The sequence below is a fragment of the Sminthopsis crassicaudata genome, chromosome 4 (genome assembly GCF_048593235.1).
Source record: "Sminthopsis crassicaudata isolate SCR6 chromosome 4, ASM4859323v1, whole genome shotgun sequence".
In the NCBI taxonomy this organism is placed as follows: Eukaryota; Metazoa; Chordata; class Mammalia; order Dasyuromorphia; family Dasyuridae; genus Sminthopsis; species Sminthopsis crassicaudata.
This window is the reverse complement of record NC_133620.1, coordinates 179,506,139-179,525,769: the sequence shown is the minus strand read 5'-3', so window position 1 is coordinate 179,525,769 and position 19,631 is coordinate 179,506,139.

Below are 19,631 nucleotides of genomic sequence, written 5' to 3'. Positions count from 1 at the left end.
GAAAAGTATGTCTGCACATTTAATACAAAGGGATATATGACCCTAGTAGAGCAAAAAACTCTGTCAGGTGCCATTATTTATGAACCTTTGTGTATATCTATCTTTTCAAACAGATACAAAATTAATGTGCTTGCCTAGCCATTCTTAGCTCTATTTACTACATAGTAGGAGGAGAGAATCGTGAATTATTTTCTTACACTGGTATATTTCTCAGTAGGTCAAAAAAAGCTACTTTCTCCTCACTAAGATTATAAAAGAGAATGCATTTTATGTGAAGTAACTATTTTTAATTTACTGTCTTTCCTATAATTATTAGGGGGCAGTAAGATATATATGCTAGTGAATTATTTGACTCAGCTTTTTCTCTGGACTTCAAGACCTATAAGTAAAAAAGCCCTTCCTTCTAGGTTTTAAGGTAGTGCTACTGACCCCTTGAAAGTCCTGTTCTTCAATAACAGTAAGCCAAGAATTTCTGGGAACTAATCACTGTATGTTAGTGCTATTTTTGACAACTTTTAGCTCTCATTTATATAGTTCTTTAGGGATTACTAAGTTATACCTTTCAACAGATCTGTGAGATAGCTACCACAAGTTATTGCATCCATTTTGATAGATGAAAAAATCAAGGATTAGAAAGTTGAAGAGTGGGTTTTATGATTTTATGGAACTAAATCTTTCCTGACCATTAGAAACCCTGAATTTGAATTCCAGTTCTGTGACTGAAGGCAAGCTACTAAGTTACTTGAGTTTCAGACTCTTCTTTTATAAAGCATAAGGTAGTTGGACTAAATGAATTCTAAAGCTATATATGTGTGTGTGTGTGTGTGTGTGTGTGTGTGTGTGTGTGTGTGTGTGTTTATTTATGATAGTATTATGCTCAGAATTAGATATCCAGTACTCTCTCTATTCTGCCATATTTCTGGCTATTGGGATTAAAGTAATAAATATTTGTTTAATATAAGAATAAATGAATGAAATTAAATCAATGGAATAAAGTAAAAAAAAATTTCACCATATGTTGTCAAACTTCACCATATACTGTCAAGCTTATTCTTAATGTACTTATAACTTTATCATTTTATATTTTTGTTTATTATTTTTATATTAATTACATATGTATATAATATGTACATGTATTTTACATATTATATTGGGAAGTCCGGTGTGCTTAGAGAAGACTAGTACCTCTGTGGTTAGGACTGCCAAGTGCTTTTCAGGGTTGCTTTTTACCTTTAGTGTCCACCTGATCCACTGAACTCTCACCTGTGGCTCCCAGAAACTGTAGCATGCACAGTGACCACACCATAGTAAACCATTTCAGCAGATGAGTTAGTCCAGGTAGAGGGTAAATGAGGGATCTCAAAATTTATGGTGAATTAGGGGGATATCTACCCCAAGCATGCTAGAATGGGCAGAGGAATGCAGTTTGTTCCAGTGGTCATGAAGGCAGTTGAAGCAGGTGTTATGGAATTCTTAGAGCTTGTTTAAACACTGAAGACACCAAGGTCATCCACTGTATTTTGAGTCATCACCAGTCATCTTGATTCTATCTGCCACTGGACAGTGCTGTAGCTCTGAAAGAGTAAGACTAATAACTTTGTGTAATTCTACCTTACTTAAATATAATTTATGCATGAATCAAGAGATATTACCATACCATTTTACTATTTATACCTATTCCAAAGCCCTCTAAAGATGGGCAAGTGACAAAGCAGCAGGTAGGGATACTTTGGGAGCTGTAGTCAGAACTCTACACACAGGTGACTCAGGACACAGGATCATATTCTCAGAGGAGGCAGCTGTGGGATTCTGCAGCCCCGTGGGTGTCTGAGCAGACTTCTAAATTTGGTGCTGCTCACCTCCATCTATGAGGAAGAAGCTCAAAAAGATGCCCTAAAAAATTTCTGCTTACCCAACCCTGGCCTGATTATTATAGCAGGCAAGGATCCCACCCTACAAAACACTAAAAAAATGTACAAACATTTCTTCAAAGTTGATTCCTCTCACCATGAGAGGAATGAGCTCAGACTTATAGACAATAGACCTGAAAGATAAACAGCACTTGTGACAAGAGAATCAATAGATATTATATACAAATAGCAGTTCTGAGTGAAAAACAGATGGCAAATGAAGACCAGCTTACTGAAATAGGAACTAGATACATGTTTTTTCTGGATTGGCCACAGTTAAAGGGAGAACTATGAAGCTGGTGTAGATTTTGCAATAAAAAATAATCTACTAAACAAGGCAAACAGAATTTTTTAAAAAATGAATGACAGGCTTATAAAAACGTGATTGCCATTTGCAAGGAAATGCCATGCCAACATCATCAGTATTTATGCTCCCACCATGATGAACTCTGATAAGATCAAAGAAAAAATTTATGGAGACTCAGAGATCCTTATAGTCAATGTGTCAAAAGAGTACAAGCTTATATTTCTGGATGATTTTAAAGCTAGAGTAGACTCAGGCCTATCAGACATGGCAAGGAATCCTTGGAAGAAATGGAATGGTCATTTATTATTGAATGCAATAGCCATGGTCATTTATTATTGAAGACTTTTATTATTGAAGATGGTGCATATCATGACCATCATGACTATCATCATCAATACTTTATTCTGTTTATCTAAATGCAATAAAGCTTCACAGATGCATCCTTGCAGCAAAAGTTGGCATTTAATAGATTATGTGATTGTAAGAAGAGACAGACAGGATGTGAGTGATGAAAGCAATGTGTTATACAAAGTATTGGATTGGTCATAGACTTATCTTCTCCAAGTTGAATAGTCACATTCAACAAAAACAGAAGCCCCAAGGCAAAAAAACAAAACAAAACAAACAAAAAAAAAAAGAAGAATTAATGTCAATAGATTAGGCCACTTCTCTGAGAGGGAACAGTTTGTTGCCAACTTGGAGGAACAGTGGAACAGAAAAAGAGTGGATGGTTTTTAGAGATTTGGTGTAAGCATTACATTTGCTCATCTGGGTCAGAACACTTGTAAACAACAAGGCTGGTTTGATGAAAATAATAAATTCAGAAACTGCTAAAGAGAAAAATAAGCCTTGCACATATAAATTTTGATTCGGCTTATTCAGTAGATGTGGTACAAAGAATTGCCACAGCCAAAATAAATTTTGTAGTTTTTAATATATATCACCAGCTCTTTAAAGAACTTCAAGAGCAAGTGAGAAAGCACTCAGGTAAGTATTATATCCTGCATGTCCATTTTAACAGTGGACTTTCAGATCCTATCTTTTATCATCAGGCTGCTAGAGCTTTACATTTGCAAATTAGGATAACTAAAGAGGAAGCCAGGAGTATAGCAAAAGGCTACAGCTTGCCTTCCTTTTCATGCTCCTATGCTCCCTCCAGGGAAAAACCTCATGGCTTGAGATATTATGCTCTGTGGAAAATGGTCATCACTCATGTTAAGAGGCAGAACATCCATGTAACTATGGATACACATTCTCAATTCCTTATGGCTTCACTCTAATCAAGAGAAGCAATTAGGCATGTGATCAGCCATCTTTCCATTGTAGGAATCTCACATGCACTTAAGGCAGGTAATGGACCAGTTTATACATCTTCTGCCTTTAGGTCCTTTTGCATTGAATTTGGCTTTGCCCATTCCACTGATATCCCTTATAACTCTACTGGCCAAGACATCATTGGACAGACTATTTACACCTCCAAGATGCTCCCATCCATACAAGAGAAGAGAATTTTGGGATGTGCATGAAATGTGGCAATACATACATGTAACTGCCTGCAATTCTCATATTCTCTGGATTTTACCCCAGCAGTGCACTTCTGGCACATGCAGAAAGCACAGATAACTAACAGACTAGCCAACAAGGACAAGAGTCCTCTCTGTACAGTGATGTGGAAGGGCTTAGATGGCATCTGGAAGGGCCCAGGTTGGGTCAAGGTTTGGGGACCCGGGTATGCTCTTGTCATTCCAGATGCAGACCCAACAGCAGAGGAGTGGATCCCAAGTAGAAACATTCATGATTTAAGGATCCAAAAAAAGAAGGACCAGACAACGGCCTGGAAAAATAAGCCAGATGTCAGCAGTTCTTCAGACTCTGATGGCAGCCATGTCCCTCCTGACTGTGACATCTCTGGTGTCAGATATAGGACCAGTGTAGTAGTTGAATTGAACTGTCTTGGGTGATGTGTAATACATGCAGACTTATAACTAGCCAATGGCTTGTGTGCTTCTCCCATAGCAACTCGCTGTTCATAGAGGCCTAGAGAGAGGCTTTGCCCTGTTTTCTACTTATAGACAATGCCTCTAAATTAGTGGGTGAAAAACCAACATGCCCACCTGCCAAAGTTACTGAGGCAGTGCTACAGGACATGACTTTGTTTGTATACACCTTCCTCTGTGCCTTTCCTTACCAAAGTGTGTATACAACTGAAACTACAGACTTATGACATCCTACCTCATTGACATCCTACCTCCTTTAACATGATTTTATTGAATGGGTTGAACACCATGTTATCCATGCTTGGTTTTGGTCACTGTTGGGCCTAGTTCTTACTGTCATACTTTTTGTTTGCCTTTGTTCTGTTACATACACTCTGTAATCTCATTGATCAAGCAAGCTATTGTTGATGCTAAAGTTAGCTTGATGTGACCAGCAGTCTTCTCTTTACAAGAGAAGGGAATTGTAAGGATAGGAGGAGGAATCAGGCACTCCACAATCAGGAAGTAAACAGGCAAATAAAGCCTGAGATCCCTGAACTGATTTGCTGTGAGTAAACAGGGACTGACCTCATGGACAGGAACTCTGGTTGCATTGAGATTGTATTGTCAATGGGAGGTATCTCCTTTTCTGATTGGCTGTGGGTAGGACCTCATAGACTCTATTTAAGCTGTGAGGAGAGGCCTCTTTGATTGGGAATTCATCAGTTCATTAGGAGTCAACAGGAGGTCATCTAGGGAAAGGATGTGAACAAGTGAATAAAAGATCTTGAGCTTTCATATGACTATTCTTAAGTGCTCTATTGTATATTTAAACCATTGTTCCTATGAAATGATGGCCAGAGATCTCTGAAGACTTCAGACAGAGGTAAGCTTGGTAAAATTGGTTTAAGTACTGCAAAAGACAGTGACTGGAGATTTTTCTGAGGGCCTGGGAATTAAGAGAGACTGACAATAGTGAGTGCAGAGTGGGCATTAAGAAGGGTATTCACAAAAGTAGTGAATGCCTGTGGACATTCACAATAAGGTATACCAGTAGGTAGTTCATCTATCTCTGAAAAGGTAGCATTCAATTCCATCAAAAGCAAAACTGTCAAAACTTAGAGAGATATGAGTTTCTTGTCTCAAAAAAAGGCAGATGAAATTTAGTTTTATGCTAATAGTAACAATTCAAAGAGTTTTTATGATGCACTGAAGGCTATGTGCCACATTGATTAGTGATAAGGTCATGAACCTAGAGAGATGGGCTGAACACTTCCATATTGTTCTCAACAAACCATCATCAACCAATGCTGAAGCTATTAATCATTTACCTCAAGTTGAAATCAATCACTTCCTAATGAAGGAACAACTGAAGAAAAGATTTAGAATACCATTAGGTTCCTTTCTTGTGGCAAAGTACATGGTGCTGATTCTATTCCAGCTGAGATTTACAAGATTGTGTGTGTGTGTGTGTGTGTGTGTGTATGTGTATTAGGGAATGGAAGACTTTCATTGATCATAGAAAAGCTTACTGAAATTTTCCAGATGATATGGCAAGAGGAAATTATGCCCCCAAAATTCAAGGATGCCTCCATTGTCCATCTTTATAAAGCTAAAGGGAATAGATTGTCCTGTGCCAATTACATAGGGTTCTCATTCTTAGTCATTGATGACAAGATTCTTGCCAAAATCCTCCCCTAATAGGCTGATCCTATACTTGGAAAATGTCTACCTGATAACCAGTGGGCTTCAGAAGGGGCCAAGGAACAGTCTATATATGGTATTTGCTATCTGACAACAGCAAGAGAAATGCCAGGAGCAGAATAGAGATATGTATATAACATTTGTAGGTCTGACCAAATACTCTGATACCGTTAATCATGAAGGCTTATGGAAAATCATGTCAAAATTTCATTATCCAGAGAATTTCATCAGTATAATACATAAATTCCATGATGGCATGCTTTCCCAGCTTCTAGACAATGGACAATGCTCTCAAGCTTTCCCAGTCACCTACGGAATGAAACAAGGCTGTGTGCTTTACAGCATGTTTTCAGGATGTTTTCAGCAATGTGGTCAAACATCTTCATTGAGAACAAACATGGAATCAAAGTCAGCTACTGAACATTGTAAATTCTTCAACATGAAAAAGTGCAGGAACTATTGATACACAGTTTTCGTTTGCTGGTAATTGCACATTCAATGTAGCCCTTTGAAGCTGAGATGCAACAAAGTACGGATCAGTACTCTGTTACTTGTGTTAATTTTGACTTAACAATTAACACCAAGAAAACACACTCCATCAGCCAGAACCACACCATCCGTAAGTGGAACCATCAGTTACATTAAATGGTGAAATTTTGAATGCTGTCAATAAATTCATTTAACTTGGCAGTATACTTTCCAAAGATGTCCATGTTGATAATGAGATTGACACATACATTGCTCTATATTTGGGATCCTCCAATGGAGTGTGAGAGAGGGGAGATGCTAGACTACCTATTGAATTGAAGGTCTATATAGCTGTTGTCCTGAGATCATTGTTGTATGCCTGTAAAACCTAAGCAGTATACCAGTGCCATACCAAAGAATTGCATTTCCTCCATTCAAATCATTTTAGGAAGATTCTGAAGATCACATGGCAGGATAAGATACCACACATGGAGATCCTTTTTCAAACTAAACTGCCAAAAACTCCAGCTCTATTGCAGAGAGCACAACTCTAATGGACTGGCCACGTTGTTTGAATGCCAAATGTATGCTTATCAAAAAGAGTATTTTATGGAAAACTCACACAGGACAAAGACATAAGATGGTCAGAAAAAAAAAGTGGTACAAGGATACTTTCAAGGTCTCTCTTAAAAAGTTTTGAATTTATTATATGGCATAAGAGACACTGGCACAGGACCACTCAGTATGGTGTGCCCTCATCAGAGAAAGTGCTGTTCTCTATTACAAAGCAAAATTGAATTAGCTCAGAACATGTATGAGATGTGCAAAGTTAGAGAAGCCACCCCAAATATTCATAGATATTTCTGTTTGACCTGTGGCAGAGCATTCTAAGTTATATTAGTCTGATCAGCCAGTCAGGTACACTGTAACTCAACTCTAACACAGTGATATCATTTTGGTCTTCTTTGAGAACAAAAGACAGCAATTTAACATATCCTAACATATTTTATCATGTATTTATATTTTAATATTTACCTTTCTTTTATTCATCCTTCTGGGGTAAAGAGGAGGAGAAGAGAAGAATGAACATAATGAGGTAGTTTAAAAAATTATGTTTAGACCCTAACTCTGCCATTTACTTGTGGAATCTTCAGGAAGTCACTTAATTTCTCATAAAAAAGAGAGAGACAGAGAGAGAGAGAGAGAGAGAGAGAGAGAGAGAGAGAGAGAGAGAGAGAGAGAGAGAGAGAGAGAGAAAGAGAGAGAAGGAATCTGATTAGTTCACTACTGAGATTCCTTCTACACCTAAATCTATGAGTATATAAACAAAGTCATCTTTGGGTTTCAGGACAAATCATGTTTTTCTAGGTGAAACCAAGCTAAATAAACATTTAGTGTAACCTTGAAAGAATAATAATAAGAGAAAATATTCTAGTCACAGTAAGGTACCATGAAATCTGTGAATTGTGTGGAAAGGGAGAAGGGGCATCTTTGGCAGGCAGCCAGCTTCCATACTCACCACCTATACATGCTGACTAAGTGTAATATACCATTAGGTGGTTTTTAGCATCAGCCAGAGGAGCCACCCTGGGACTCTGAACTTGAAGTAGCATGACATCATGCAAATATATTAGGCTTGACATAATGATCTCAATCTACTGTTGCCTAAAGCTGGTTCTATCTTTTGGTAACACATAATATTCTTTTGAACCAAGCTATGTGGAGAGAATCATTTATACTATGCTTGAAAGAGGGCCAAGGAGACTGTTCCACCCCCACTAGCTCAGCAGTTGAGGTATGAGGAAAACCAAAGGACATGAGATTCAGGAAAAACTCTGCAGTCCCAATCTGGATATCAGTTAAAGAAAAAGGGAGTTTCTCCTGATTTCAACTAATCCAAGTCTCTCCCTCTGGATTCATATTCCTGGTTCTTGTTCTCTACACACCCTAAAAGGAATCTTAGGAAGTAGGGGTGATCTCTGGAAGCTTTAAACTTCTATTGTCTAGGGTTTATATAATAAAATGTCCTGAAGAAGTGCCAAAGATCACACATGTTAAAGAAAATTCCCATGAAAAATTTAGTAAGAAACAAGAATTGAGAAGTCAGGAAGTGGATAAAATAAACAGGTTTATTTGTATATACAATTATAAACAACTTAAGGAGGGAACATATGAGGCTAGAAAATGGTCACAATTTGGGAGACAAACAGGTCTGACAGGCCTGCTCAATTTGTGCCCAAGTAAATCCAGAAGGACCTGCTAAACCTCCCCTCTCCTGAAGCCCATTCAGAGGAGGGGCACTTACCTAGGAGAAGATTAGCAATAACTTCTTACCCCCCTCCCCAGATTTCAAATTGCTTCTGGTCTTTGTTGACACCTTTTAAGCTCTCTCAGGTCTTGCACTCTAGGCTACTTAAGTGCTCCTTTCACTGTATACAGTGCCAGCACTTCAAACACAGCCCCCACCCCTTCAAGGAGATAAATTTTGAAAAATATTTCCCCATTTTTATTTTTTACTGAGGCAATTGGGGTTAACTGATGTCAGTGGTTTGACCATATATGAGGGAGAGGACTTATTTAGGAGCTAAAATAGGGTCAGCATAGTCTGTTTTGCCAGTGCTTAGTCAAAAGAGAATTAATAGGCTTATGATATAGAGGACCACTTGTATCCACAAGGTGGGGGACTGAATGTGGATCACAACATAGTATTTTCACCATTTGTTCTTGTTTGCTTGCTTCTTTTTCTTTCTCATTTTTTTTTCCTTTTTGATTTGATTTTTCTTGTGCAGCATAATAAATGTAGAAATATGTTTAGAAGAATTGCACATGTTTAACTTATATTGGAGGAAGGAAGTGGGGGGAAGAGAGGAATAAAAATTTGGAACGCCAGGTTTTGCAAGGGGGATGTCAAAAACTTTCTTTGCATGTATTTTGAAAATAAAAATCTGTTATTAAAATTTTTTTAATGAATTAGGCTTATCACAGTTCTGATCTAGGGGGATTAATAATATAGAATTCAAATCCTGATATGCTAATTAGGCAAGTTTAAGGTGGTAGAATCTTGTTAGTCAAGTATCTGAATTATGATTAGAATAAGTGGACCAAAGGTTATTATGCTAACTTTTGTGAAAACCACATGATTTAATGTAGAAACATTATCAGATAGGTGAAAGAACAACTAAGAAAAAAAATAAATAAATAACACATTGAAAGCCCTCCAATTCAACCTTTCCTTTCTTAAAGGACAACAGCAACATGAAATAAACCATTCCCCTCATTCTCAAATTTCATGGCTCTGAACTCTTTCATGTGGATCTTGTTTAACATAGCACATCTTAAACAGTCACGTTAACCAGAGACCTTTCAGTACAACAGAACAGTTTTCTATTGCTCAGGTTCTGGCATGGGTATGACAAATGTATGGCTTTGTAAAGTGAAATGTTATGTTTTTAATGTTTGCCAAGGCAATGTGTGTAGGCTATTGGTCTTGGAATTAGGAAGATCTGAATTTAAATCCTACCTAAGACATTTGTTAATTAAGTGACTCTAAACAAGTCATCTTACTTTGCATAGTTCCTCTGCTCTCCCAAATGTTAAATAATAATTGCATCTATCTCATAGGGTTGTTATGAAGATAAAATGAGATGATTTGTGAATTGTTCTGAAAAACTTCCAGTACCATAGAAATACTATTATTGATGATATCTAGATAAGGGGTACCTAAATGAAATTAGGGTTTAATTGAGGTCTAGTGGCAAGTTCAGGGTACAGGAAGTCAAATGGCGTTCCCCTGCAACCCCTTTTGATTTGGTGCAAGGATACAGAGTTAAATGAGTTCTAGTGGTGGCACAGAGTCCCCTGTAAAGGAATTTGCAGTCCTGAAAACCTAGATTGATAAAAGAGGTTTATTGTAGAGTTTGAAAGTAAGGTTAAAGTCTGGTTAGTAAAAGGTGTTAGGTAAAGAGAGAAGTACACCAGTGGACAGAGAGTCTGTGGTGCAAAGCATGGTGCTAACATGTTTGACTCTGCAAAGCAATGATTCCAGCTTGGCTCTTTTATAAGGAGAGATTTGGCTAAAGGGGCCTATGGGTGGAGTCCCATGTTGGTTCCTTGCTGGGTTTCATTGAGGGCTAAAATTTGCTAGGTGGGAGTTGGGAAACCTGAGCAGATCATTAGAATGGGGGCTGGGACAATCCAAGTTGGCTCAGATCTTATGGGGGCTTGGAGAGCCCAGATATCTGTCATTGGAATTCAAAAGGGTGCTTTCCACAAGGATTTGTGAATCAAAGGTCCTAGCTTCTCCAGCTGTGAAGGGTTGGGAGTCAAAAAGGAATCTTAAAGGGAACACAACCTGTGTCATTATTATGGATTATATTAAAATCTTGGCTTTATAATTTCTTACCTGGTTTACCTAGAATACTTCACGTGCCTTTTCTGAGGCTCAATTTTCCAGTTTTGTTTTACTGTGTTAGTTGGTCTGATTGACTAACTCTAATATGTTATGAAAAACAAGAACCACAGTGAGAAAATTCAGAGCCAGGCAATTTGGAGGAGGGGAAAATAGTTTAAGTTGCTGTTGTTTTATAAAAATAATTGGAATGGGGGTGGCATAGTCAATTTTGAAGATTCCTTTAGGCCTTAAATTGCATCTTCTAAAATGGACATAATGAAAACCTGCTGCTTCTAATAGAAGATTAATTATCTAGGTGTGGTCCTAACTTTCTACCTACTTGAGAGCAAAATATTAAATGGATATTTCAGTGATATGGTAAAGAATATGAGATGATAAGAAATCTTCAATATAAGTGTTTTTACAATGAAAAATTGAAATGATAAACATAAGGAGTATGGAATAAGAGCTTACTTTATTATAATGATCATGGCATCTACTTGAGATATAGATAGGTCCAATTTTATGCAGATAGCAAGGATAGATTTCAAAACAGAAGATTAGTGAGGCTTAATCTAGATTCACTGTTAAAGGTGACAAACCACCTAATATAAAGCAGAGCTTACATCTTGAGTCATGGGAATATCTTCTCAGGAAAAATGAGGCCCCAGAATGTGGACTATTAAGCCCTTTCACAAATCACTGTGAAGAGCAGGGCTTGAAGGGTACAAGAAGGACTGACTACAATTTATAGCTTCTAGATTTATAGTATTATTATCTTTCAAAGGACCTTGAATCTACTTTAAGACTAATTCTGGATCAGCCTCAATGAAAAGACATGTTTCGAGCCAATATTCCTTTTAAATCAAGCATAGAGTTTGGAGCATAAGGTGTTCATTCTAGTCTAAATGTTCCTATTCCTCCATCACTTTTTGATATAATTTCTTTACATTAAAAATAAATAAATAAACATTGAGGAAAAAGAAAGCAGCTTTACAATAGAGATAAATCATCATATGAAATGATGCCAAAAGTAATGAGGAACTGAATTTCTGGCAGATGAAGATTAGAATGTGTATGGTGGAGTGTCATAAAGCAACCAAGTGTGCATGGATAGAGCCTAAGCCCAAAGTTAAAAAGACCTGAGCAAATCCAACCTCAGACATGTACTAATTGTATAACCCTGGGCAATTCACTTAACCCTGTTTGCCATAGTTTCCTCATCTGCAAAATGAGATAGGAAAAGAAATGGCAAACTACTATAGTGTCTAGTAACTCTACTCTAGTAACCCAAATAGGGTTACCAAGGTTTAGTCATGACTTAAATAAGAATAATAATGTGGGACATCATGGGAAGTTCAAAGGAATGATGGGATCAGGGGTATAGGTAAACATAAAGATAGTAGCAGCATTGTCTGGCATTCTTACTATGTTACTGATTTAAATATTAATAAGGTTTTCTTTGCAATGTTCTTTCCCTATCTTTGATTCTGGTCTCTCCATCATTTTTCTCTCCTTGTCTCTATTTCTTTGCCTCTGTCTCTTTGTCTTTCTCCATCTGTCTGTCTCTCTCCTTAAGCAGCACCACAAGAATAGTCCTGTGGTTTCCATTAAAATTGGAAGTTAGAACCATATCTAATCTGCAATGTAAGCATACAGAATCAGGAAAGCTAATGGGTTCCATAGTAATCATCCATTCTCCTACTTTGGATCATAGAACAAGCAATACAGCTTAAACAAGTGAAATAAAAGCAGGGGTTATATAATAAAGCTTTAAATTGCAGTTCTTGTTGAGACAATAGTTATTTAATAAAACTGTGTATGTGTGTGTCTATCTATGTGTGTATGTGTCTGTATGTGTGTGTGGCATGTGGTTTGAGGAAGTATGATTTACTTGATCCTGGGAAAGCCTTAACAAATGAATTCCATACCTCAGTATCAAGGAAATAGCCAGATTGTAGCAACTACCTGCTTTAGCTGTATTCTATTACTGGCCTCTGATTAGAATCACTGTATTGCATGCCTTGTGTGCCAGGGCAGTAAATAATAACAGGAAGCCATTAAAATGAACATTTGTAGTTAAATCTTTGTTGGTCAGCCAAGAATCTTTTTTGATCTGTTATACAAAAAGATTTGTTTCTGTAACACACTTTCAATAGGCTCTTAGCCTTTAAAAGGTTTCTTTTCTGACTGCAACCTTATGTCATGTGGGGTGCATTGCCCTCCTCCTTCTTGGCATTTTAGAATTGAAAGAAAGGTTGTTGGAATGATCCTGTCCTTGAATTCATTTTAACTTTTCATGGGAACTTCTGCCATGATGCTAGAGCAGATTTGAAAGATTTGCTGAACCCATTAGCGAATCGGCTCCAGAAAAAGCAGTATCAAAGTTACATGAAAGTATGTGTCAAATAACATATTGGTAACTGCCATTTACAAAACACTTTCATCAATTAAAGTACCATAAACTTAGAGGTGGAAGGGACTTTAAAAGTCATCTAGTTTAAAATCTGCATTTTTAATAAGAGGAAAACATTTATGACTTGCCCTAGTTACTCAAGTAGTTGAATATAGAGCCAGAATAGGAAATTAATTGCTGCAAGTATATACCAAATAAATGAAGGGGGAGGTATGGTAGGCAAATGCTAGCAGATGACAGGATCAATCACAAAAGCTTGATGGATATTTGAAAGAGTGTTTGAGAAACATTGTTTGAATTGAGTTTTGAAAGGAAACAGTCAAATGTATGGAAGTCATGAAGGAGAGCCTATACAAATGCATAGATAGGAGTGACACCTGAGACCAACAAGAAGTTTGTTAGGATGAATCAAGAGTGTGAAGGTGAATATTATATAAAAGAACTAGAGAGATTAGAATTATATTATAAAAGATTTACATTATCATTTCATTTTATTTAAAAAAAAAAAAAAGCCATTTTAGAGGAAAGAAAACTGAGGCTCAAAGAGATAAAATCATTTGCTTAAGGTCTCACAACTGGTGAAATGTCAGAAGCAGGATTCATATTTAAGTCTCCTTTGACTTCCAGCTCAATGTTCAGTTCAATGTTCTATATAATAGTACTTCTTCTAGCCTGAGGAGGAAATATCTAGGGAGGAATGCTAGGACTAAAATTTCAAATGACCAAGAAGACAGCTTTAAAAAGTTAAGAAAAAATAAATAAATAAAGCAACCATATAGGAGGGGAAAAAATCAGACTATTAATTCACTGTTCTTCAATTTCAATGGCAATGAAAAAACAAAAAAAGCCATGTTCTCATTTTGCATTACCATATTTGTCTTGGATGCTACAGTCAAGCCATTGTTTCCCAAGAAATGCTGGAGCCTTCTGAAATACAGCATACCCATTTTCCTCCACTGTTTTGGAAATTACGTGTTTGCTAGGCCCTGGAGAGCCTGCTATCCTATATCAGCCTCACAAAGTATTTCTGTTTTAAAACTATGAATTATATATAATTGGTGAAGTTAAGTAATGCTAGAATGTGCAAAATTTCTCATATATTAAAATGATCTGATCAATTATGATGAAAACTATTAATTAAATATAAATATGTATAAACTATATATGTACATGCATACATATATGTAATATACACATGTAATATTGTATATTTGTCATATACACAAACTGAATCAAGGATTTCAGTCAACAAGTTGTCAATTGACAAGCATTTATTAAGTACTTAACATATTCCAGACTGTTTCATTAGCATAGGGAACCTATGGGAAAGAAAATTGTCTTTAGCAATACAGGTCAGCACCTTCTTTTTACCCTGTGGTCTCAAAATTTGCCTCATTTAATGAGAATTTAACATGACTTGGCCAAGTTCATATAACTAATATGTGTCAAAAATGGAACACATACACATGTGAACATATATGTGTTTATAACTGTCTATGTGTACATATATGCCAGCAGTCTCCAGATTTCAAATATAGGTTTATTTCAAAATAAGTTGTTTGAGACAGTCCATTTCAGATAGAAAACATTCTATACATGCTGCTAAATTTTCAAGGGCAGGTTCTAAAACCTATTTGGCCTATTATGCTTCATACATGAATTTTAATTTTGATGTTCCAGGAGAATATTTCTTTCTTGTTCACTGTCTTAAATATGTGTTAAAAAGGGAACACATACACACATGTGTACATATATGTGTTTATAACTGTCTATGTGTACATATATGCCAGCAGTCTCCAGATTTCAAATATAGGTTTATTTCAAAATAAGTTATTTGAGACAATCCATTTCAGATAGAAAACATTCTATACATGCTGCTAAATTTTCAAGGGCAGGTTCTATTGGCCTATTATGCTTCATATATGAATTTTTATTTGATGTTCCAGGAGAATATTTCTTTCTTGTTCACTGTCTTATAAGCAAGACTATTTGTCTATCTGTGCATGTGCACATGTGTTAGAGAGTGAATGTGTATATGTGTGCTTGCACACATATGCATGAGAGAGTGAACGTGTGTAAGCACACATATGTGTGAGAAAGTAAATGTATATATTTGCATGTGTACCCACATGTGAGGGTGAATGTATGTTTGTGAGTATGCACATGTGTGAGAGTGAATATGTGTGTTTGTGTGTACATGAGCACACTGTGATGGAGTGAATGTGTATGTGTATATACATGTGGTTGCATGTGTGAGAGTAAATTTGTGTTTGTGTGTGTATGTGCATGCACACATGTGAGAGAATATGTGTGTGTGTGTCTGTGTGTGTGTATAGGAAAGAAAGGGATCAAGAAGTGATGAAATTGCTAATGTCCTTAGGTATATAGTTGAGACTGTGGTGAGAAAGTGAATGTGTGTATTTGCATGTGTGTGCACACATGTAAGAGTGAATGTGTTTGTGAATGTGCACATGTGTGAGTAAATGTGTATGTGTATGTACATATGGTCGTATGTGTGAGAGAGTAAATTTGTGTTTTTGTGTATATGCATGACACATATGAAAGAGTGAGTATGTCATGCTAAAGGTCATCTATTCCATTCTCTTTATTTTAAAGATGAAGAAAATGCTTCAGTAGGGTTGAATGACTTGTCCAAGATCACACAGTTAATAAAAAGAAAAGTCAAGATTTGCACCCATCTTTCAACCCAATACTCCTTTTATAACATAATATTATGCCCTGGTTAGTTTAGTTACCTCTATATTTGGTTAAAAGAAAGTAATTGTACATTTGTAGAAAAGGGTTTTTACTGTACTAGCCTGTGGCATAATAGATGGAGAGCCAGCCTCAAGGACAAGGAAGATCTGGATTCAAGTTTTGCCTCAGACAAATTGTGCCCTAGATAATTCTTTAAGACAATAAATGACAACAAAGTTATCTACCTTGGTAGAGGATTTTTTTTTTTCATTTGGGAGCTCTATATATCAACAAATCAATAAATTACCCTCTTCTATATTATAAATTCTGTTAGGTCAGAGTACATCTAATTTACTTTTATATGCCCCACTACTTCTGGGATAATGCCTTTTACACAATATGTGCCCATAAAAATTTTCCAAAGAATGAATGAAGTTCTTTTCCACACCTCCATAAGTTATCTTTCCATATTTCCATAAGTAAAGGCAACTCTGCATTTGCATAATGTGCATACTTTCCATGTTACTGTTTTCCCATAATGTTCTTTTAAAATACAAGTAAGAGTTTTGTGAGAAAAAAAATATTATGGTAGAAACAATTTTCTCTCTAAAATCTCAAATATAAATTCTATATGTATGTAATGTGTATCAAAATATCGCAGAAAAAAATTTCCAATTTCAAAAATTGTTTTAATTTACTCTTTTGTTTTTCCTTTCCCATTTATCCCAACCTTATTTAACCTCCTTCAAAGTATTTATGAGTTTGGTCAATATATTTAAGCCCCAAAGTATTCTATGACCAAATTAGCTTAGGAATTGCTGCTCTAGGTCAATTGCTCTTCAGGTGCTCTGCATTAAGGAACAAAAACTTCCTGCTTTTACAGATATGACATATATAAATTCCACATTGCCAAGTTTAAAATGATTGTATTTGTAAATTTGTCTATAAGTATGTGTAAAAATGTATTTATATGTGGTACTTAGTATCTTATATGTATGCAGCATAAAATAATGACTATGAATATATAAATAACATATTTTCCTGGATATAGTTTATATAATGGTTTATCTTAGGATATAACCATCATCAAATAAGCAAAGTTGAAAGGGGCTTGAAGATGGAGAAAGTAATTCTATTTTTGGATTACGGTTCAGTCATATTCAACTCTTCATAACCCCCTGGACCACACTGTCCATGGGCTTTTCTTGCAAAGGTACTAGAGTGGTTTGCCATTTTCTTCTAGAGTGGATTAAGGCAAACAGGGATTAATTGCCTTGCCTAAGTCATGCAGCTTCTGTATGAAGGCAGATTTGATATTATGTCTACCTGACTCCAGGGTGATGCTGTTAATGATCCCAAACCCAGAGTAAGAAGACTCATTACCTTGAGTCCATAGCTAGCCTCAGACACCTACAAGCATGTGAACTGGGGCAAGGCACAACCTGTTTGCCTCAGTTTCCTCCTCTGTTAAATGAGCTGAAGAAGGAAATGATAAACATAGTAAACTCCAGTATTTTTGCCAGGAAAATCCTAAATGAGGTCATGAAGAGTTGGACTTGACTGAAATTAATAACAACAATAACTTCCTGACTTTAGGTCCAATGCTTTGTCCACTAAGGCATCTAGCCACTTTTGGATAAAAGAAAGCAGTTTCATGATGGTTGCATATAGGCTTCAGTGTATTTCCAAGGATCCAAGGATGGTCTATGGATAAGAGGTAGCCTAAGTAAGCTTAGAGAGAAAGAGTGAAAGAAATAGCAACTGGAAAGCATGACTCTGGTACTGATTCCTAGAAATGTACCTGAAATGAAGATCTTTAAGGTTATAGTTAAAATCTCTATAGAAGAACTACTAGAATCCACAGACAAGATATATAGGCTTACAACACAAGAATAGACTGTGTTCTGTACCAGAGAAGAATATACATGGATCAGGGAGCTTCAGTGAAGTATGGAGTCTATATTACATAGTGCAGTCTTGTGAGAGGACAAGGTCTGACTCAGGTCTATGATCTATCTCACTGTTAGTTTAAAAGGTTAATTGTTTTAAGAAAATGAAATTTTCTTTGTCTATTTAACAGTTAACAAAAATAAGTTTACTTTGACAGCATAGAAAGACTATTAAATTATTAAAACAGTTTTTTTCAGAATGGCAGGGTACAGTGACCTATTAGAAAACTATGTCAAGGAAGTTGCAGTTTGAACCTTAGATCTTTAGACCAATTAAACTCTAAAGATCATTTTGTTGTCATTGAAAAAGAGGGGATAAAGGCAGGGAGGAGATCTGGTAGTTAGTGTCCTATCCTCAAATGTTTCACTGATTTATTTTCTCATATTAAGTTCTTAAAGCTAATGCACATGTTTTGGCAATTATTAGCACAGTGGAAAAGCTTGGTATGGGAGTCTGGGAATAGGTGATGTATTTGTTTTTGTTTTTAATAAAGCTTTTTATTTTCAAAACATGCATAGTTTTCAATGTTCATCCTTGCAAAATCTTGTGTTCCAATCTTTTTTTCTCCCTCCCTTCCTCTTACTCCCTCCCCTAGATTTTAAGTAATCCAATATATTTTAAACATGTATAATTCTTCTATATGTATTTCTATAATTATCATGCTGCACAAGAATAATCAGATCAAAAAGAAAAAAAAAACAATGAAAAAGAAAACAAAATGCAAACAACAGCAACAACAAAGAGTGAAAAGATTATGCTTTAATAACACTTAGTCCCCAAAGCCATCTCTCTGATTGTAGATGGCTTTCTCCATCACAAGACCATTGGAACTGGCCTGAATCACCTTGCTGTTGTAAAGAACCACATCCATCCGAATTGACCATCACATAATCCTGTTGTTGCTGTACTGAATGTTCTCTTGGTTCTATTCACTTCACTTAGCATCAGTTCATGTAAGCCTCTCCAGGCCTTTCTGAAATCATCCTGCTGATCATTTCTTATAGAAAAATAATATTCCATAATTTCCTTAACCATTTTTCAACTGATGGGCATTTACTCAATTTTCCAATTACTTGTCACTACAAAAAAAGCTTCTACAAACATTTTTGTACATGTGGGTCCTTTTCCCATTTTTATGATTTCTTTGGAATAAAAGCCCACCAGAAATACTGCTGGATCAAAGGATATGTACACTTTGGATATGAGCACAGTTCTATATTGCATTCCAGAATAGTTGGATTAGTTCACAATTCCAACAATGTATTAGTGTCCCAGTTTTGCCATATCCCATCCCAATATTCATTATCTTTTCCTGTCATTTTAGCCAATCTGAAAGATATGTAATGGTACCTCAGAGTTCTCTTAATTTTCAGTTCTCTGATCAATAGTGAATTAGAGCATTTTTTATATGACTAGAAATAGCTTTAACTTTTTCATCTGAAAATTGTCTGTTCATATCATTTGACCATTTATCAACTGGAGAATGGCTTGTATCCTTATAAATTTGAGTCAATTATTTATATATTTTAGAAATGAGGCCTTTATCAGAACCCTTGGATGTAAACATTTTTTTTCCCAGTTTACTGATTCCCTTTGAATCTCATCTGTATTAGTTTTGTTTCTACAAAACCTTTTTAATTCTGGAAAGATGGCAGAGAAAGTTGGTAAATTTCAAGCTCTCCTGATTTCCCCAACAAATAGAACAAAGTTTTGCCTCTGGACAAGCATAGACTTTTGGTAAAGAACCAAGAAGACTTGGGGACATCAGTGATTCTTATGATACAACCAAACAATACCTGAAGAAAGACCCCTG